The sequence below is a fragment of the Rhinoderma darwinii genome, chromosome 1 (assembly GCF_050947455.1).
Source record: "Rhinoderma darwinii isolate aRhiDar2 chromosome 1, aRhiDar2.hap1, whole genome shotgun sequence".
NCBI classification, from domain to species: domain Eukaryota; kingdom Metazoa; phylum Chordata; class Amphibia; order Anura; family Rhinodermatidae; genus Rhinoderma; species Rhinoderma darwinii.
In genome coordinates this window covers 372,439,788-372,460,596 of record NC_134687.1, presented here as the reverse complement: position 1 = coordinate 372,460,596, position 20,809 = coordinate 372,439,788, and the positions used below count along the sequence as shown (strand labels likewise).

General features: G+C 33.4%; 23 non-coding genes across 23 annotated transcripts; all 23 read right to left on the bottom strand.

Annotated features, from left to right (window-relative positions):
• Positions 1-54: 54 nt before the first annotated feature.
• Positions 55-127, bottom strand: TRNAT-UGU (transfer RNA threonine (anticodon UGU)). The gene has a single exon. It is a non-coding gene; the product is annotated as a tRNA-Thr (tRNA).
• An 864-nt stretch (positions 128-991) lies between these two features.
• On the bottom strand, positions 992-1,064 carry TRNAT-UGU (transfer RNA threonine (anticodon UGU)). The gene has a single exon. It is a non-coding gene; the product is annotated as a tRNA-Thr (tRNA).
• An 864-nt stretch (positions 1,065-1,928) lies between these two features.
• Positions 1,929-2,001, bottom strand: TRNAT-UGU (transfer RNA threonine (anticodon UGU)). Its single transcript has one exon. It is a non-coding gene; the product is annotated as a tRNA-Thr (tRNA).
• An 864-nt stretch (positions 2,002-2,865) lies between these two features.
• On the bottom strand, positions 2,866-2,938 carry TRNAT-UGU (transfer RNA threonine (anticodon UGU)). Its single transcript has one exon. It is a non-coding gene; the product is annotated as a tRNA-Thr (tRNA).
• Positions 2,939-3,802: 864 nt separating this feature from the next.
• Positions 3,803-3,875, bottom strand: TRNAT-UGU (transfer RNA threonine (anticodon UGU)). The gene has a single exon. It is a non-coding gene; the product is annotated as a tRNA-Thr (tRNA).
• An 864-nt stretch (positions 3,876-4,739) lies between these two features.
• TRNAT-UGU (transfer RNA threonine (anticodon UGU)) lies at positions 4,740-4,812 on the bottom strand. The gene has a single exon. It is a non-coding gene; the product is annotated as a tRNA-Thr (tRNA).
• Positions 4,813-5,676: 864 nt separating this feature from the next.
• Positions 5,677-5,749, bottom strand: TRNAT-UGU (transfer RNA threonine (anticodon UGU)). Its single transcript has one exon. It is a non-coding gene; the product is annotated as a tRNA-Thr (tRNA).
• An 864-nt stretch (positions 5,750-6,613) lies between these two features.
• TRNAT-UGU (transfer RNA threonine (anticodon UGU)) lies at positions 6,614-6,686 on the bottom strand. Its single transcript has one exon. It is a non-coding gene; the product is annotated as a tRNA-Thr (tRNA).
• An 863-nt stretch (positions 6,687-7,549) lies between these two features.
• On the bottom strand, positions 7,550-7,622 carry TRNAT-UGU (transfer RNA threonine (anticodon UGU)). The gene has a single exon. It is a non-coding gene; the product is annotated as a tRNA-Thr (tRNA).
• An 864-nt stretch (positions 7,623-8,486) lies between these two features.
• TRNAT-UGU (transfer RNA threonine (anticodon UGU)) lies at positions 8,487-8,559 on the bottom strand. Its single transcript has one exon. It is a non-coding gene; the product is annotated as a tRNA-Thr (tRNA).
• An 864-nt stretch (positions 8,560-9,423) lies between these two features.
• TRNAT-UGU (transfer RNA threonine (anticodon UGU)) lies at positions 9,424-9,496 on the bottom strand. The gene has a single exon. It is a non-coding gene; the product is annotated as a tRNA-Thr (tRNA).
• Positions 9,497-10,360: 864 nt separating this feature from the next.
• TRNAT-UGU (transfer RNA threonine (anticodon UGU)) lies at positions 10,361-10,433 on the bottom strand. Its single transcript has one exon. It is a non-coding gene; the product is annotated as a tRNA-Thr (tRNA).
• Positions 10,434-11,297: 864 nt separating this feature from the next.
• TRNAT-UGU (transfer RNA threonine (anticodon UGU)) lies at positions 11,298-11,370 on the bottom strand. Its single transcript has one exon. It is a non-coding gene; the product is annotated as a tRNA-Thr (tRNA).
• Positions 11,371-12,234: 864 nt separating this feature from the next.
• TRNAT-UGU (transfer RNA threonine (anticodon UGU)) lies at positions 12,235-12,307 on the bottom strand. The gene has a single exon. It is a non-coding gene; the product is annotated as a tRNA-Thr (tRNA).
• An 864-nt stretch (positions 12,308-13,171) lies between these two features.
• On the bottom strand, positions 13,172-13,244 carry TRNAT-UGU (transfer RNA threonine (anticodon UGU)). Its single transcript has one exon. It is a non-coding gene; the product is annotated as a tRNA-Thr (tRNA).
• Positions 13,245-13,956: 712 nt separating this feature from the next.
• Positions 13,957-14,029, bottom strand: TRNAT-UGU (transfer RNA threonine (anticodon UGU)). The gene has a single exon. It is a non-coding gene; the product is annotated as a tRNA-Thr (tRNA).
• An 864-nt stretch (positions 14,030-14,893) lies between these two features.
• On the bottom strand, positions 14,894-14,966 carry TRNAT-UGU (transfer RNA threonine (anticodon UGU)). Its single transcript has one exon. It is a non-coding gene; the product is annotated as a tRNA-Thr (tRNA).
• A 712-nt stretch (positions 14,967-15,678) lies between these two features.
• On the bottom strand, positions 15,679-15,751 carry TRNAT-UGU (transfer RNA threonine (anticodon UGU)). Its single transcript has one exon. It is a non-coding gene; the product is annotated as a tRNA-Thr (tRNA).
• Positions 15,752-16,615: 864 nt separating this feature from the next.
• Positions 16,616-16,688, bottom strand: TRNAT-UGU (transfer RNA threonine (anticodon UGU)). Its single transcript has one exon. It is a non-coding gene; the product is annotated as a tRNA-Thr (tRNA).
• A 712-nt stretch (positions 16,689-17,400) lies between these two features.
• Positions 17,401-17,473, bottom strand: TRNAT-UGU (transfer RNA threonine (anticodon UGU)). The gene has a single exon. It is a non-coding gene; the product is annotated as a tRNA-Thr (tRNA).
• Positions 17,474-18,336: 863 nt separating this feature from the next.
• Positions 18,337-18,409, bottom strand: TRNAT-UGU (transfer RNA threonine (anticodon UGU)). Its single transcript has one exon. It is a non-coding gene; the product is annotated as a tRNA-Thr (tRNA).
• An 864-nt stretch (positions 18,410-19,273) lies between these two features.
• TRNAT-UGU (transfer RNA threonine (anticodon UGU)) lies at positions 19,274-19,346 on the bottom strand. The gene has a single exon. It is a non-coding gene; the product is annotated as a tRNA-Thr (tRNA).
• Positions 19,347-20,210: 864 nt separating this feature from the next.
• TRNAT-UGU (transfer RNA threonine (anticodon UGU)) lies at positions 20,211-20,283 on the bottom strand. The gene has a single exon. It is a non-coding gene; the product is annotated as a tRNA-Thr (tRNA).
• Positions 20,284-20,809: the final 526 nt, after the last annotated feature.

The following is a 20,809-nucleotide window of genomic DNA, read 5'->3' as shown; positions in this document are numbered from 1 at the left end:
TATTTTCTGTGATGAAGAAATTATCTTATTAGATACTCTAGGCACAAACAATAAAGGCCCCAGTGAGAATTGAACTCACGACCCCTGGTTTACAAGACCAGTGCTCTAACCACTGAGCTATGAAGCCAACATATCTGCTAATGCAACGTCGTGGGTTTTATTCGAAATCACCCAAGTCGTATACTTCCATTATCCTATAGTTGGTCTTACAAAGGAGAAGCATGACAAAATAACAGTTTAAAAACATAACTCCAGAACTAGCTGCGAATTTATTGGTTTATTTGCAGAAAAATGAAAGAGCTGCTCTTACAAATGAGAAGCCTGAAAAAAGTGTAAAACTCTAATTCTAGAACTGGCTGCTTATTTATTAGTAGATTGGCACAAAATTTAAATAGGTTTTTAGTGGATTGGAGAGAAACAGAATTGTCCATCATGAATTCCTAAAAAACGTTATGATTTACATTAAGGTATCAGAAACATGCTTCAGAAACAAAGAAACAATTCAAACTTTTAGACAGTTTGGAAATCACAACTGAATGAATTGATGTGTTTGGGGAACAGAATGAGGAACAGAATTGTCCATCATGAATTCCTAAAAAATTTTATGTTTTACATTAAGGTATCAGAAACATGCTTCAGAAACATAGAAACAAATCAAACTTTTAGACAGTTTGGAAATCACAACTGAATGAATTGATGTGTTTGGGGAACAGAATGAGGAACAGAATTCTCCATCATGAATTCCTAAAAAATGTTACGAGCAGAGGCAAGATTTTTTTCCAAATTTTTCCATGGGAGATCAAACATGCATAATTTCCTGTTTAAAACTTTTTTTAAATGTTAACGTTGGACATATACAATGGATTGAATGAAACAATGATGTCTGAATATTTTCAGTTTAGGCCAAGCAATTATCTGAAAGGAAATGACATCTTAGTATTTTCTGTGATGAAGAAATTATCTTATTAGATACTCTAGGCACAAACTATAAAGGCCCCGGTGAGAATTGAACTCACGACCCCTGGTTTACAAGACCAGTGCTCTAACCACTGAGCTATGAAGCCAACATATCTGCTAATGCAACGTCGTGGGTTTTATTCGAAATCACCCAAGTCGTATACTTCCATTATCCTATAGTTGGTCTTACAAAGGAGAAGCATGACAAAATAACAGTTTAAAAACATAACTCCAGAACTAGCTGCGAATTTATTGGTTTATTTGCAGAAAAATGAAAGAGCTGCTCTTACAAATGAGAAGCCTGAAAAAAGTGTAAAACTCTAATTCTAGAACTGGCTGCTTATTTATTAGTAGATTGGCACAAAATTTAAATAGGTTTTTAGTGGATTGGAGAGAAACAGAATTGTCCATCATGAATTCCTAAAAAACGTTATGATTTACATTAAGGTATCAGAAACATGCTTCAGAAACAAAGAAACAATTCAAACTTTTAGACAGTTTGGAAATCACAACTGAATGAATTGATGTGTTTGGGGAACAGAATGAGGAACAGAATTGTCCATCATGAATTCCTAAAAAATTTTATGTTTTACATTAAGGTATCAGAAACATGCTTCAGAAACATAGAAACAAATCAAACTTTTAGACAGTTTGGAAATCACAACTGAATGAATTGATGTGTTTGGGGAACAGAATGAGGAACAGAATTCTCCATCATGAATTCCTAAAAAATATTACGAGCAGAGGCAAGATTTTTTTCCAAATTTTTCCATGGGAGATCAAACATGCATAATTTCCTGTTTAAAACTTTTTTTAAATGTTAACGTTGGACATATACAATGGATTGAATGAAACAATGATGTCTGAATATTTTCAGTTTAGGCCAAGCAATTATCTGAAAGGAAATGACATCTTAGTATTTTCTGTGATGAAGAAATTATCTTATTAGATACTCTAGGCACAAACAATAAAGGCCCCAGTGAGAATTGAACTCACGACCCCTGGTTTACAAGACCAGTGCTCTAACCACTGAGCTATGAAGCCAACATATCTGCTAATGCAACGTCGTGGGTTTTATTCGAAATCACCCAAGTCGTATACTTCCATTATCCTATAGTTGGTCTTACAAAGGAGAAGCATGACAAAATAACAGTTTAAAAACATAACTCCAGAACTAGCTGCGAATTTATTGGTTTATTTGCAGAAAAATGAAAGAGCTGCTCTTACAAATGAGAAGCCTGAAAAAAGTGTAAAACTCTAATTCTAGAACTGGCTGCTTATTTATTAGTAGATTGGCACAAAATTTAAATAGGTTTTTAGTGGATTGGAGAGAAACAGAATTGTCCATCATGAATTCCTAAAAAACGTTATGATTTACATTAAGGTATCAGAAACATGCTTCAGAAACAAAGAAACAATTCAAACTTTTAGACAGTTTGGAAATCACAACTGAATGAATTGATGTGTTTGGGGAACAGAATGAGGAACAGAATTGTCCATCATGAATTCCTAAAAAATTTTATGTTTTACATTAAGGTATCAGAAACATGCTTCAGAAACATAGAAACAAATCAAACTTTTAGACAGTTTGGAAATCACAACTGAATGAATTGATGTGTTTGGGGAACAGAATGAGGAACAGAATTCTCCATCATGAATTCCTAAAAAATGTTACGAGCAGAGGCAAGATTTTTTTCCAAATTTTTCCATGGGAGATCAAACATGCATAATTTCCTGTTTAAAACTTTTTTTAAATGTTAACGTTGGACATATACAATGGATTGAATGAAACAATGATGTCTGAATATTTTCAGTTTAGGCCAAGCAATTATCTGAAAGGAAATGACATCTTAGTATTTTCTGTGATGAAGAAATTATCTTATTAGATACTCTAGGCACAAACAATAAAGGCCCCAGTGAGAATTGAACTCACGACCCCTGGTTTACAAGACCAGTGCTCTAACCACTGAGCTATGAAGCCAACATATCTGCTAATGCAACGTCGTGGGTTTTATTCGAAATCACCCAAGTCGTATACTTCCATTATCCTATAGTTGGTCTTACAAAGGAGAAGCATGACAAAATAACAGTTTAAAAACATAACTCCAGAACTAGCTGCGAATTTATTGGTTTATTTGCAGAAAAATGAAAGAGCTGCTCTTACAAATGAGAAGCCTGAAAAAAGTGTAAAACTCTAATTCTAGAACTGGCTGCTTATTTATTAGTAGATTGGCACAAAATTTAAATAGGTTTTTAGTGGATTGGAGAGAAACAGAATTGTCCATCATGAATTCCTAAAAAACGTTATGATTTACATTAAGGTATCAGAAACATGCTTCAGAAACAAAGAAACAATTCAAACTTTTAGACAGTTTGGAAATCACAACTGAATGAATTGATGTGTTTGGGGAACAGAATGAGGAACAGAATTGTCCATCATGAATTCCTAAAAAATTTTATGTTTTACATTAAGGTATCAGAAACATGCTTCAGAAACATAGAAACAAATCAAACTTTTAGACAGTTTGGAAATCACAACTGAATGAATTGATGTGTTTGGGGAACAGAATGAGGAACAGAATTCTCCATCATGAATTCCTAAAAAATATTACGAGCAGAGGCAAGATTTTTTTCCAAATTTTTCTATGGGAGATCAAACATGCATAATTTCCTGTTTAAAACTTTTTTTAAATGTTAACGTTGGACATATACAATGGATTGAATGAAACAATGATGTCTGAATATTTTCAGTTTAGGCCAAGCAATTATCTGAAAGGAAATGACATCTTAGTATTTTCTGTGATGAAGAAATTATCTTATTAGATACTCTAGGCACAAACAATAAAGGCCCCAGTGAGAATTGAACTCACGACACCTGGTTTACAAGACCAGTGCTCTAACCACTGAGCTATGAAGCCAACATATCTGCTAGTGCAACGTCGTGGGTTTTATTCGAAATCACCCAAGTCGTATACTTCCATTATCCTATAGTTGGTCTTACAAAGGAGAAGCATGACAAAATAACAGTTTAAAAACATAACTCCAGAACTAGCTGCGAATTTATTGGTTTATTTGCAGAAAAATGAAAGAGCTGCTCTTACAAATGAGAAGCCTGAAAAAAGTGTAAAACTCTAATTCTAGAACTGGCTGCTTATTTATTAGTAGATTGGCACAAAATTTAAATAGGTTTTTAGTGGATTGGAGAGAAACAGAATTGTCCATCATGAATTCCTAAAAAACGTTATGATTTACATTAAGGTATCAGAAACATGCTTCAGAAACAAAGAAACAATTCAAACTTTTAGACAGTTTGGAAATCACAACTGAATGAATTGATGTGTTTGGGGAACAGAATGAGGAACAGAATTGTCCATCATGAATTCCTAAAAAATTTTATGTTTTACATTAAGGTATCAGAAACATGCTTCAGAAACATAGAAACAAATCAAACTTTTAGACAGTTTGGAAATCACAACTGAATGAATTGATGTGTTTGGGGAACAGAATGAGGAACAGAATTCTCCATCATGAATTCCTAAAAAATATTACGAGCAGAGGCAAGATTTTTTTCCAAATTTTTCCATGGGAGATCAAACATGCATAATTTCCTGTTTAAAACTTTTTTTAAATGTTAACGTTGGACATATACAATGGATTGAATGAAACAATGATGTCTGAATATTTTCAGTTTAGGCCAAGCAATTATCTGAAAGGAAATGACATCTTAGTATTTTCTGTGATGAAGAAATTATCTTATTAGATACTCTAGGCACAAACAATAAAGGCCCCAGTGAGAATTGAACTCACGACCCCTGGTTTACAAGACCAGTGCTCTAACCACTGAGCTATGAAGCCAACATATCTGCTAATGCAACGTCGTGGGTTTTATTCGAAATCACCCAAGTCGTATACTTCCATTATCCTATAGTTGGTCTTACAAAGGAGAAGCATGACAAAATAACAGTTTAAAAACATGACTCCAGAACTAGCTGCGAATTTATTGGTTTATTTGCAGAAAAATGAAAGAGCTGCTCTTACAAATGAGAAGCCTGAAAAAAGTGTAAAACTCTAATTCTAGAACTGGCTGCTTATTTATTAGTAGATTGGCACAAAATTTAAATAGGTTTTTAGTGGATTGGAGAGAAACAGAATTGTCCATCATGAATTCCTAAAAAACTTTATGATTTACATTAAGGTATCAGAAACATGCTTCAGAAACAAAGAAACAATTCAAACTTTTAGACAGTTTGGAAATCACAACTGAATGAATTGATGTGTTTGGGGAACAGAATGAGGAACAGAATTGTCCATCATGAATTCCTAAAAAATTTTATGTTTTACATTAAGGTATCAGAAACATGCTTCAGAAACATAGAAACAAATCAAACTTTTAGACAGTTTGGAAATCACAACTGAATGAATTGATGTGTTTGGGGAACAGAATGAGGAACAGAATTCTCCATCATGAATTCCTAAAAAATATTACGAGCAGAGGCAAGATTTTTTTCCAAATTTTTCCATGGGAGATCAAACATGCATAATTTCCTGTTTAAAACTTTTTTTAAATGTTAACGTTGGACATATACAATGGATTGAATGAAACAATGATGTCTGAATATTTTCAGTTTAGGCCAAGCAATTATCTGAAAGGAAATGACATCTTAGTATTTTCTGTGATGAAGAAATTATCTTATTAGATACTCTAGGCACAAACAATAAAGGCCCCAGTGAGAATTGAACTCACAACCCCTGGTTTACAAGACCAGTGCTCTAACCACTGAGCTATGAAGCCAACATATCTGCTAATGCAACGTCGTGGGTTTTATTCGAAATCACCCAAGTCGTATACTTCCATTATCCTATAGTTGGTCTTACAAAGGAGAAGCATGACAAAATAACAGTTTAAAAACATAACTCCAGAACTAGCTGCGAATTTATTGGTTTATTTGCAGAAAAATGAAAGAGCTGCTCTTACAAATGAGAAGCCTGAAAAAAGTGTAAAACTCTAATTCTAGAACTGGCTGCTTATTTATTAGTAGATTGGCACAAAATTTAAATAGGTTTTTAGTGGATTGGAGAGAAACAGAATTGTCCATCATGAATTCCTAAAAAACGTTATGATTTACATTAAGGTATCAGAAACATGCTTCAGAAACAAAGAAACAATTCAAACTTTTAGACAGTTTGGAAATCACAACTGAATGAATTGATGTGTTTGGGGAACAGAATGAGGAACAGAATTGTCCATCATGAATTCCTAAAAAATTTTATGTTTTACATTAAGGTATCAGAAACATGCTTCAGAAACATAGAAACAAATCAAACTTTTAGACAGTTTGGAAATCACAACTGAATGAATTGATGTGTTTGGGGAACAGAATGAGGAACAGAATTCTCCATCATGAATTCCTAAAAAATATTACGAGCAGAGGCAAGATTTTTTTCCAAATTTTTCTATGGGAGATCAAACATGCATAATTTCCTGTTTAAAACTTTTTTTAAATGTTAACGTTGGACATATACAATGGATTGAATGAAACAATGATGTCTGAATATTTTCAGTTTAGGCCAAGCAATTATCTGAAAGGAAATGACATCTTAGTATTTTCTGTGATGAAGAAATTATCTTATTAGATACTCTAGGCACAAACAATAAAGGCCCCAGTGAGAATTGAACTCACGACACCTGGTTTACAAGACCAGTGCTCTAACCACTGAGCTATGAAGCCAACATATCTGCTAGTGCAACGTCGTGGGTTTTATTCGAAATCACCCAAGTCGTATACTTCCATTATCCTATAGTTGGTCTTACAAAGGAGAAGCATGACAAAATAACAGTTTAAAAACATAACTCCAGAACTAGCTGCGAATTTATTGGTTTATTTGCAGAAAAATGAAAGAGCTGCTCTTACAAATGAGAAGCCTGAAAAAAGTGTAAAACTCTAATTCTAGAACTGGCTGCTTATTTATTAGTAGATTGGCACAAAATTTAAATAGGTTTTTAGTGGATTGGAGAGAAACAGAATTGTCCATCATGAATTCCTAAAAAACGTTATGATTTACATTAAGGTATCAGAAACATGCTTCAGAAACAAAGAAACAATTCAAACTTTTAGACAGTTTGGAAATCACAACTGAATGAATTGATGTGTTTGGGGAACAGAATGAGGAACAGAATTGTCCATCATGAATTCCTAAAAAATTTTATGTTTTACATTAAGGTATCAGAAACATGCTTCAGAAACATAGAAACAAATCAAACTTTTAGACAGTTTGGAAATCACAACTGAATGAATTGATGTGTTTGGGGAACAGAATGAGGAACAGAATTCTCCATCATGAATTCCTAAAAAATATTACGAGCAGAGGCAAGATTTTTTCCAAATTTTTCTATGGGAGATCAAACATGCATAATTTCCTGTTTAAAACTTTTTTTAAATGTTAACGTTGGACATATACAATGGATTGAATGAAACAATGATGTCTGAATATTTTCAGTTTAGGCCAAGCAATTATCTGAAAGGAAATGACATCTTAGTATTTTCTGTGATGAAGAAATTATCTTATTAGATACTCTAGGCACAAACAATAAAGGCCCCAGTGAGAATTGAACTCACGACACCTGGTTTACAAGACCAGTGCTCTAACCACTGAGCTATGAAGCCAACATATCTGCTAGTGCAACGTCGTGGGTTTTATTCGAAATCACCCAAGTCGTATACTTCCATTATCCTATAGTTGGTCTTACAAAGGAGAAGCATGACAAAATAACAGTTTAAAAACATAACTCCAGAACTAGCTGCGAATTTATTGGTTTATTTGCAGAAAAATGAAAGAGCTGCTCTTACAAATGAGAAGCCTGAAAAAAGTGTAAAACTCTAATTCTAGAACTGGCTGCTTATTTATTAGTAGATTGGCACAAAATTTAAATAGGTTTTTAGTGGATTGGAGAGAAACAGAATTGTCCATCATGAATTCCTAAAAAACGTTATGATTTACATTAAGGTATCAGAAACATGCTTCAGAAACAAAGAAACAATTCAAACTTTTAGACAGTTTGGAAATCACAACTGAATGAATTGATGTGTTTGGGGAACAGAATGAGGAACAGAATTGTCCATCATGAATTCCTAAAAAATTTTATGTTTTACATTAAGGTATCAGAAACATGCTTCAGAAACATAGAAACAAATCACACTTTTAGACAGTTTGGAAATCACAACTGAATGAATTGATGTGTTTGGGGAACAGAATGAGGAACAGAATTCTCCATCATGAATTCCTAAAAAATATTACGAGCAGAGGCAAGATTTTTTTCCAAATTTTTCCATGGGAGATCAAACATGCATAATTTCCTGTTTAAAACTTTTTTTAAATGTTAACGTTGGACATATACAATGGATTGAATGAAACAATGATGTCTGAATATTTTCAGTTTAGGCCAAGCAATTATCTGAAAGGAAATGACATCTTAGTATTTTCTGTGATGAAGAAATTATCTTATTAGATACTCTAGGCACAAACAATAAAGGCCCCAGTGAGAATTGAACTCACGACCCCTGGTTTACAAGACCAGTGCTCTAACCACTGAGCTATGAAGCCAACATATCTGCTAATGCAACGTCGTGGGTTTTATTCGAAATCACCCAAGTCGTATACTTCCATTATCCTATAGTTGGTCTTACAAAGGAGAAGCATGACAAAATAACAGTTTAAAAACATAACTCCAGAACTAGCTGCGAATTTATTGGTTTATTTGCAGAAAAATGAAAGAGCTGCTCTTACAAATGAGAAGCCTGAAAAAAGTGTAAAACTCTAATTCTAGAACTGGCTGCTTATTTATTAGTAGATTGGCACAAAATTTAAATAGGTTTTTAGTGGATTGGAGAGAAACAGAATTGTCCATCATGAATTCCTAAAAAACGTTATGATTTACATTAAGGTATCAGAAACATGCTTCAGAAACAAAGAAACAATTCAAACTTTTAGACAGTTTGGAAATCACAACTGAATGAATTGATGTGTTTGGGGAACAGAATGAGGAACAGAATTGTCCATCATGAATTCCTAAAAAATGTTATGTTTTACATTAAGGTATCAGAAACATGCTTCAGAAACATAGAAACAAATCAAACTTTTAGACAGTTTGGAAATCACAACTGAATGAATTGATGTGTTTGGGGAACAGAATGAGGAACAGAATTCTCCATCATGAATTCCTAAAAAATATTACGAGCAGAGGCAAGATTTTTTTCCAAATTTTTCTATGGGAGATCAAACATGCATAATTTCCTGTTTAAAACTTTTTTTAAATGTTAACGTTGGACATATACAATGGATTGAATGAAACAATGATGTCTGAATATTTTCAGTTTAGGCCAAGCAATTATCTGAAAGGAAATGACATCTTAGTATTTTCTGTGATGAAGAAATTATCTTATTAGATACTCTAGGCACAAACAATAAAGGCCCCAGTGAGAATTGAACTCACGACCCCTGGTTTACAAGACCAGTGCTCTAACCACTGAGCTATGAAGCCAACATATCTGCTAATGCAACGTCGTGGGTTTTATTCGAAATCACCCAAGTCGTATACTTCCATTATCCTATAGTTGGTCTTACAAAGGAGAAGCATGACAAAATAACAGTTTAAAAACATAACTCCAGAACTAGCTGCGAATTTATTGGTTTATTTGCAGAAAAATGAAAGAGCTGCTCTTACAAATGAGAAGCCTGAAAAAAGTGTAAAACTCTAATTCTAGAACTGGCTGCTTATTTATTAGTAGATTGGCACAAAATTTAAATAGGTTTTTAGTGGATTGGAGAGAAACAGAATTGTCCATCATGAATTCCTAAAAAACTTTATGATTTACATTAAGGTATCAGAAACATGCTTCAGAAACAAAGAAACAATTCAAACTTTTAGACAGTTTGGAAATCACAACTGAATGAATTGATGTGTTTGGGGAACAGAATGAGGAACAGAATTGTCCATCATGAATTCCTAAAAAATTTTATGTTTTACATTAAGGTATCAGAAACATGCTTCAGAAACATAGAAACAAATCAAACTTTTAGACAGTTTGGAAATCACAACTGAATGAATTGATGTGTTTGGGGAACAGAATGAGGAACAGAATTCTCCATCATGAATTCCTAAAAAATATTACGAGCAGAGGCAAGATTTTTTTCCAAATTTTTCCATGGGAGATCAAACATGCATAATTTCCTGTTTAAAACTTTTTTTAAATGTTAACGTTGGACATATACAATGGATTGAATGAAACAATGATGTCTGAATATTTTCAGTTTAGGCCAAGCAATTATCTGAAAGGAAATGACATCTTAGTATTTTCTGTGATGAAGAAATTATCTTATTAGATACTCTAGGCACAAACAATAAAGGCCCCAGTGAGAATTGAACTCACGACACCTGGTTTACAAGACCAGTGCTCTAACCACTGAGCTATGAAGCCAACATATCTGCTAGTGCAACGTCGTGGGTTTTATTCGAAATCACCCAAGTCGTATACTTCCATTATCCTATAGTTGGTCTTACAAAGGAGAAGCATGACAAAATAACAGTTTAAAAACATAACTCCAGAACTAGCTGCGAATTTATTGGTTTATTTGCAGAAAAATGAAAGAGCTGCTCTTACAAATGAGAAGCCTGAAAAAAGTGTAAAACTCTAATTCTAGAACTGGCTGCTTATTTATTAGTAGATTGGCACAAAATTTAAATAGGTTTTTAGTGGATTGGAGAGAAACAGAATTGTCCATCATGAATTCCTAAAAAACGTTATGATTTACATTAAGGTATCAGAAACATGCTTCAGAAACAAAGAAACAATTCAAACTTTTAGACAGTTTGGAAATCACAACTGAATGAATTGATGTGTTTGGGGAACAGAATGAGGAACAGAATTGTCCATCATGAATTCCTAAAAAATTTTATGTTTTACATTAAGGTATCAGAAACATGCTTCAGAAACATAGAAACAAATCAAACTTTTAGACAGTTTGGAAATCACAACTGAATGAATTGATGTGTTTGGGGAACAGAATGAGGAACAGAATTCTCCATCATGAATTCCTAAAAAATATTACGAGCAGAGGCAAGATTTTTTTCCAAATTTTTCCATGGGAGATCAAACATGCATAATTTCCTGTTTAAAACTTTTTTTAAATGTTAACGTTGGACATATACAATGGATTGAATGAAACAATGATGTCTGAATATTTTCAGTTTAGGCCAAGCAATTATCTGAAAGGAAATGACATCTTAGTATTTTCTGTGATGAAGAAATTATCTTATTAGATACTCTAGGCACAAACAATAAAGGCCCCAGTGAGAATTGAACTCACGACCCCTGGTTTACAAGACCAGTGCTCTAACCACTGAGCTATGAAGCCAACATATCTGCTGATGCAACGTCGTGGGTTTTATTCGAAATCACCCAAGTCGTATACTTCCATTATCCTATAGTTGGTCTTGCAAAGGAGAAGCATGACAAAATAACAGTTTAAAAACATAACTCCAGAACTAGCTGCGAATTTATTGGTTTATTTGCAGAAAAATGAAAGAGCTGCTCTTACAAATGAGAAGCCTGAAAAAAGTGTAAAACTCTAATTCTAGAACTGGCTGCTTATTTATTAGTAGATTGGCACAAAATTTAAATAGGTTTTTAGTGGATTGGAGAGAAACAGAATTGTCCATCATGAATTCCTAAAAAACGTTATGATTTACATTAAGGTATCAGAAACATGCTTCAGAAACAAAGAAACAATTCAAACTTTTAGACAGTTTGGAAATCACAACTGAATGAATTGATGTGTTTGGGGAACAGAATGAGGAACAGAATTGTCCATCATGAATTCCTAAAAAATGTTATGTTTTACATTAAGGTATCAGAAACATGCTTCAGAAACATAGAAACAAATCAAACTTTTAGACAGTTTGGAAATCACAACTGAATGAATTGATGTGTTTGGGGAACAGAATGAGGAACAGAATTCTCCATCATGAATTCCTAAAAAATATTACGAGCAGAGGCAAGATTTTTTTCCAAATTTTTCTATGGGAGATCAAACATGCATAATTTCCTGTTTAAAACTTTTTTTAAATGTTAACGTTGGACATATACAATGGATTGAATGAAACAATGATGTCTGAATATTTTCAGTTTAGGCCAAGCAATTATCTGAAAGGAAATGACATCTTAGTATTTTCTGTGATGAAGAAATTATCTTATTAGATACTCTAGGCACAAACAATAAAGGCCCCAGTGAGAATTGAACTCACGACCCCTGGTTTACAAGACCAGTGCTCTAACCACTGAGCTATGAAGCCAACATATCTGCTAATGCAACGTCGTGGGTTTTATTCGAAATCACCCAAGTCGTATACTTCCATTATCCTATAGTTGGTCTTACAAAGGAGAAGCATGACAAAATAACAGTTTAAAAACATAACTCCAGAACTAGCTGCGAATTTATTGGTTTATTTGCAGAAAAATGAAAGAGCTGCTCTTACAAATGAGAAGCCTGAAAAAAGTGTAAAACTCTAATTCTAGAACTGGCTGCTTATTTATTAGTAGATTGGCACAAAATTTAAATAGGTTTTTAGTGGATTGGAGAGAAACAGAATTGTCCATCATGAATTCCTAAAAAACTTTATGATTTACATTAAGGTATCAGAAACATGCTTCAGAAACAAAGAAACAATTCAAACTTTTAGACAGTTTGGAAATCACAACTGAATGAATTGATGTGTTTGGGGAACAGAATGAGGAACAGAATTGTCCATCATGAATTCCTAAAAAATTTTATGTTTTACATTAAGGTATCAGAAACATGCTTCAGAAACATAGAAACAAATCAAACTTTTAGACAGTTTGGAAATCACAACTGAATGAATTGATGTGTTTGGGGAACAGAATGAGGAACAGAATTCTCCATCATGAATTCCTAAAAAATATTACGAGCAGAGGCAAGATTTTTTTCCAAATTTTTCCATGGGAGATCAAACATGCATAATTTCCTGTTTAAAACTTTTTTTAAATGTTAACGTTGGACATATACAATGGATTGAATGAAACAATGATGTCTGAATATTTTCAGTTTAGGCCAAGCAATTATCTGAAAGGAAATGACATCTTAGTATTTTCTGTGATGAAGAAATTATCTTATTAGATACTCTAGGCACAAACAATAAAGGCCCCAGTGAGAATTGAACTCACAACCCCTGGTTTACAAGACCAGTGCTCTAACCACTGAGCTATGAAGCCAACATATCTGCTAATGCAACGTCGTGGGTTTTATTCGAAATCACCCAAGTCGTATACTTCCATTATCCTATAGTTGGTCTTACAAAGGAGAAGCATGACAAAATAACAGTTTAAAAACATAACTCCAGAACTAGCTGCGAATTTATTGGTTTATTTGCAGAAAAATGAAAGAGCTGCTCTTACAAATGAGAAGCCTGAAAAAAGTGTAAAACTCTAATTCTAGAACTGGCTGCTTATTTATTAGTAGATTGGCACAAAATTTAAATAGGTTTTTAGTGGATTGGAGAGAAACAGAATTGTCCATCATGAATTCCTAAAAAACTTTATGATTTACATTAAGGTATCAGAAACATGCTTCAGAAACAAAGAAACAATTCAAACTTTTAGACAGTTTGGAAATCACAACTGAATGAATTGATGTGTTTGGGGAACAGAATGAGGAACAGAATTCTCCATCATGAATTCCTAAAAAATATTACGAGCAGAGGCAAGATTTTTTTCCAAATTTTTCTATGGGAGATCAAACATGCATAATTTCCTGTTTAAAACTTTTTTTAAATGTTAACGTTGGACATATACAATGGATTGAATGAAACAATGATGTCTGAATATTTTCAGTTTAGGCCAAGCAATTATCTGAAAGGAAATGACATCTTAGTATTTTCTGTGATGAAGAAATTATCTTATTAGATACTCTAGGCACAAACAATAAAGGCCCCAGTGAGAATTGAACTCACGACCCCTGGTTTACAAGACCAGTGCTCTAACCACTGAGCTATGAAGCCAACATATCTGCTAATGCAACGTCGTGGGTTTTATTCGAAATCACCCAAGTCGTATACTTCCATTATCCTATAGTTGGTCTTACAAAGGAGAAGCATGACAAAATAACAGTTTAAAAACATAACTCCAGAACTAGCTGCGAATTTATTGGTTTATTTGCAGAAAAATGAAAGAGCTGCTCTTACAAATGAGAAGCCTGAAAAAAGTGTAAAACTCTAATTCTAGAACTGGCTGCTTATTTATTAGTAGATTGGCACAAAATTTAAATAGGTTTTTAGTGGATTGGAGAGAAACAGAATTGTCCATCATGAATTCCTAAAAAACTTTATGATTTACATTAAGGTATCAGAAACATGCTTCAGAAACAAAGAAACAATTCAAACTTTTAGACAGTTTGGAAATCACAACTGAATGAATTGATGTGTTTGGGGAACAGAATGAGGAACAGAATTGTCCATCATGAATTCCTAAAAAATTTTATGTTTTACATTAAGGTATCAGAAACATGCTTCAGAAACATAGAAACAAATCAAACTTTTAGACAGTTTGGAAATCACAACTGAATGAATTGATGTGTTTGGGGAACAGAATGAGGAACAGAATTCTCCATCATGAATTCCTAAAAAATATTACGAGCAGAGGCAAGATTTTTTTCCAAATTTTTCCATGGGAGATCAAACATGCATAATTTCCTGTTTAAAACTTTTTTTAAATGTTAACGTTGGACATATACAATGGATTGAATGAAACAATGATGTCTGAATATTTTCAGTTTAGGCCAAGCAATTATCTGAAAGGAAATGACATCTTAGTATTTTCTGTGATGAAGAAATTATCTTATTAGATACTCTAGGCACAAACAATAAAGGCCCCAGTGAGAATTGAACTCACGACCCCTGGTTTACAAGACCAGTGCTCTAACCACTGAGCTATGAAGCCAACATATCTGCTAATGCAACGTCGTGGGTTTTATTCGAAATCACCCAAGTCGTATACTTCCATTATCCTATAGTTGGTCTTACAAAGGAGAAGCATGACAAAATAACAGTTTAAAAACATAACTCCAGAACTAGCTGCGAATTTATTGGTTTATTTGCAGAAAAATGAAAGAGCTGCTCTTACAAATGAGAAGCCTGAAAAAAGTGTAAAACTCTAATTCTAGAACTGGCTGCTTATTTATTAGTAGATTGGCACAAAATTTAAATAGGTTTTTAGTGGATTGGAGAGAAACAGAATTGTCCATCATGAATTCCTAAAAAACTTTATGATTTACATTAAGGTATCAGAAACATGCTTCAGAAACAAAGAAACAATTCAAACTTTTAGACAGTTTGGAAATCACAACTGAATGAATTGATGTGTTTGGGGAACAGAATGAGGAACAGAATTCTCCATCATGAATTCCTAAAAAATATTACGAGCAGAGGCAAGATTTTTTTCCAAATTTTTCTATGGGAGATCAAACATGCATAATTTCCTGTTTAAAACTTTTTTTAAATGTTAACGTTGGACATATACAATGGATTGAATGAAACAATGATGTCTGAATATTTTCAGTTTAGGCCAAGCAATTATCTGAAAGGAAATGACATCTTAGTATTTTCTGTGATGAAGAAATTATCTTATTAGATACTCTAGGCACAAACAATAAAGGCCCCAGTGAGAATTGAACTCACGACCCCTGGTTTACAAGACCAGTGCTCTAACCACTGAGCTATGAAGCCAACATATCTGCTAATGCAACGTCGTGGGTTTTATTCGAAATCACCCAAGTCGTATACTTCCATTATCCTATAGTTGGTCTTACAAAGGAGAAGCATGACAAAATAACAGTTTAAAAACATAACTCCAGAACTAGCTGCGAATTTATTGGTTTATTTGCAGAAAAATGAAAGAGCTGCTCTTACAAATGAGAAGCCTGAAAAAAGTGTAAAACTCTAATTCTAGAACTGGCTGCTTATTTATTAGTAGATTGGCACAAAATTTAAATAGGTTTTTAGTGGATTGGAGAGAAACAGAATTGTCCATCATGAATTCCTAAAAAACTTTATGATTTACATTAAGGTATCAGAAACATGCTTCAGAAACAAAGAAACAATTCAAACTTTTAGACAGTTTGGAAATCACAACTGAATGAATTGATGTGTTTGGGGAACAGAATGAGGAACAGAATTGTCCATCATGAATTCCTAAAAAATTTTATGTTTTACATTAAGGTATCAGAAACATGCTTCAGAAACATAGAAACAAATCAAACTTTTAGACAGTTTGGAAATCACAACTGAATGAATTGATGTGTTTGGGGAACAGAATGAGGAACAGAATTCTCCATCATGAATTCCTAAAAAATATTACGAGCAGAGGCAAGATTTTTTTCCAAATTTTTCCATGGGAGATCAAACATGCATAATTTCCTGTTTAAAACTTTTTTTAAATGTTAACGTTGGACATATACAATGGATTGAATGAAACAATGATGTCTGAATATTTTCAGTTTAGGCCAAGCAATTATCTGAAAGGAAATGACATCTTAGTATTTTCTGTGATGAAGAAATTATCTTATTAGATACTCTAGGCACAAACAATAAAGGCCCCAGTGAGAATTGAACTCACGACCCCTGGTTTACAAGACCAGTGCTCTAACCACTGAGCTATGAAGCCAACATATCTGCTAATGCAACGTCGTGGGTTTTATTCGAAATCACCCAAGTCGTATACTTCCATTATCCTATAGTTGGTCTTACAAAGGAGAAGCATGACAAAATAACAGTTTAAAAACATAACTCCAGAACTAGCTGCGAATTTATTGGTTTATTTGCAGAAAAATGAAAGAGCTGCTCTTACAAATGAGAAGCCTGAAAAAAGTGTAAAACTCTAATTCTAGAACTGGCTGCTTATTTATTAGTAGATTGGCACAAAATTTAAATAGGTTTTTAGTGGATTGGAGAGAAACAGAATTGTCCATCATGAATTCCTAAAAAACGTTATGATTTACATTAAGGTATCAGAAACATGCTTCAGAAACAAAGAAACAATTCAAACTTTTAGACAGTTTGGAAATCACAACTGAATGAATTGATGTGTTTGGGGAACAGAATGAGGAACAGAATTCTCCATCATGAATTCCTAAAAAATATTACGAGCAGAGGCAAGATTTTTTTCCAAATTTTTCCATGGGAGATCAAACATGCATAATTTCCTGTTTAAAACTTTTTTTAAATGTTAACGTTGGACATATACAATGGATTGAATGAAACAATGATGTCTGAATATTTTCAGTTTAGGCCAAGCAATTATCTGAAAGGAAATGACATCTTAGTATTTTCTGTGATGAAGAAATTATCTTATTAGATACTCTAGGCACAAACAATAAAGGCCCCAGTGAGAATTGAACTCACGACACCTGGTTTACAAGACCAGTGCTCTAACCACTGAGCTATGAAGCCAACATATCTGCTAGTGCAACGTCGTGGGTTTTATTCGAAATCACCCAAGTCGTATACTTCCATTATCCTATAGTTGGTCTTACAAAGGAGAAGCATGACAAAATAACAGTTTAAAAACATAACTCCAGAACTAGCTGCGAATTTATTGGTTTATTTGCAGAAAAATGAAAGAGCTGCTCTTACAAATGAGAAGCCTGAAAAAAGTGTAAAACTCTAATTCTAGAACTGGCTGCTTATTTATTAGTAGATTGGCACAAAATTTAAATAGGTTTTTAGTGGATTGGAGAGAAACAGAATTGTCCATCATGAATTCCTAAAAAACGTTATGATTTACATTAAGGTATCAGAAACATGCTTCAGAAACAAAGAAACAATTCAAACTTTTAGACAGTTTGGAAATCACAACTGAATGAATTGATGTGTTTGGGGAACAGAATGAGGAACAGAATTGTCCATCATGAATTCCTAAAAAATTTTATGTTTTACATTAAGGTATCAGAAACATGCTTCAGAAACATAGAAACAAATCAAACTTTTAGACAGTTTGGAAATCACAACTGAATGAATTGATGTGTTTGGGGAACAGAATGAGGAACAGAATTCTCCATCATGAATTCCTAAAAAATATTACGAGCAGAGGCAAGATTTTTTTCCAAATTTTTCCATGGGAGATCAAACATGCATAATTTCCTGTTTAAAACTTTTTTTAAATGTTAACGTTGGACATATACAATGGATTGAATGAAACAATGATGTCTGAATATTTTCAGTTTAGGCCATCAATTATCTGAAAGGAAATGACATCTTAGTATTTTCTGTGATGAAGAAATTATCTTATTAGATACTCTAGGCACAAACAATAAAGGCCCCAGTGAGAATTGAACTCACGACCCCTGGTTTACAAGACCAGTGCTCTAACCACTGAGCTATGAAGCCAACATATCTGCTGATGCAACGTCGTGGGTTTTATTCGAAATCACCCAAGTCGTATACTTCCATTATCCTATAGTTGGTCTTACAAAGGAGAAGCATGACAAAATAACAGTTTAAAAACATAACTCCAGAACTAGCTGCGAATTTATTGGTTTATTTGCAGAAAAATGAAAGAGCTGCTCTTACAAATGAGAAGCCTGAAAAAAGTGTAAAACTCTAATTCTAGAACTGGCTGCTTATTTATTAGTAGATTGGCACAAAATTTAAATAGGTTTTTAGTGGATTGGAGAGAAACAGAATTGTCCATCATGAATTCCTAAAAAACTTTATGATTTACATTAAGGTATCAGAAACATGCTTCAGAAACAAAGAAACAATTCAAACTTTTAGACAGTTTGGAAATCACAACTGAATGAATTGATGTGTTTGGGGAACAGAATGAGGAACAGAATTGTCCATCATGAATTCCTAAAAAATTTTATGTTTTACATTAAGGTATCAGAAACATGCTTCAGAAACATAGAAACAAATCAAACTTTTAGACAGTTTGGAAATCACAACTGAATGAATTGATGTGTTTGGGGAACAGAATGAGGAACAGAATTCTCCATCATGAATTCCTAAAAAATATTACGAGCAGAGGCAAGATTTTTTTCCAAATTTTTCCATGGGAGATCAAACATGCATAATTTCCTGTTTAAAACTTTTTTTAAATGTTAACGTTGGACATATACAATGGATTGAATGAAACAATGATGTCTGAATATTTTCAGTTTAGGCCAAGCAATTATCTGAAAGGAAATGACATCTTAGTATTTTCTGTGATGAAGAAATTATCTTATTAGATACTCTAGGCACAAACAATAAAGGCCCCAGTGAGAATTGAACTCACGACACCTGGTTTACAAGACCAGTGCTCTAACCACTGAGCTATGAAGCCAACATATCTGCTAGTGCAACGTCGTGGGTTTTATTCGAAATCACCCAAGTCGTATACTTCCATTATCCTATAGTTGGTCTTACAAAGGAGAAGCATGACAAAATAACAGTTTAAAAACATAACTCCAGAACTAGCTGCGAATTTATTGGTTTATTTGCAGAAAAATGAAAGAGCTGCTCTTACAAATGAGAAGCCTGAAAAAAGTGTAAAACTCTAATTCTAGAACTGGCTGCTTATTTATTAGTAGATTGGCACAAAATTTAAATAGGTTTTTAGTGGATTGGAGAGAAACAGAATTGTCCATCATGAATTCCTAAAAAACGTTATGATTTACATTAAGGTATCAGAAACATGCTTCAGAAACAAAGAAACAATTCAAACTTTTAGACAGTTTGGAAATCACAACTGAATGAATTGATGTGTTTGGGGAACAGAATGAGGAACAGAATTGTCCATCATGAATTCCTAAAAATTTTTATGTTTTACATTAAGGTATCAGAAACATGCTTCAGAAACATAGAAACAAATCAAACTTTTAGACAGTTTGGAAATCACAACTGAATGAATTGATGTGTTTGGGGAACAGAATGAGGAACAGAATTCTCCATCATGAATTCCTAAAAAATATTACGAGCAGAGGCAAGATTTTTTTCCAAATTTTTCCATGGGAGATCAAACATGCATAATTTCCTGTTTAAAACTTTTTTTAAATGTTAACGTTGGACATATACAATGGATTGAATGAAACAATGATGTCTGAATATTTTCAGTTTAGGCCAAGCAATTATCTGAAAGGAAATGACATCTTAGTATTTTCTGTGATGAAGAAATTATCTTATTAGATACTCTAGGCACAAACAATAAAGGCCCCAGTGAGAATTGAACTCACGACCCCTGGTTTACAAGACCAGTGCTCTAACCACTGAGCTATGAAGCCAACATATCTGCTGATGCAACGTCGTGGGTTTTATTCGAAATCACCCAAGTCGTATACTTCCATTATCCTATAGTTGGTCTTGCAAAGGAGAAGCATGACAAAATAACAGTTTAAAAACATAACTCCAGAACTAGCTGCGAATTTATTGGTTTATTTGCAGAAAAATGAAAGAGCTGCTCTTACAAATGAGAAGCCTGAAAAAAGTGTAAAACTCTAATTCTAGAACTGGCTGCTTATTTATTAGTAGATTGGCACAAAATTTAAATAGGTTTTTAGTGGATTGGAGAGAAACAGAATTGTCCATCATGAATTCCTAAAAAACGTTATGATTTACATTAAGGTATCAGAAACATGCTTCAGAAACAAAGAAACAATTCAAACTTTTAGACAGTTTGGAAATCACAACTGAATGAATTGATGTGTTTGGGGAACAGAATGAGGAACAGAATTGTCCATCATGAATTCCTAAAAAATGTTATGTTTTACATTAAGGTATCAGAAACATGCTTCAGAAACATAGAAACAA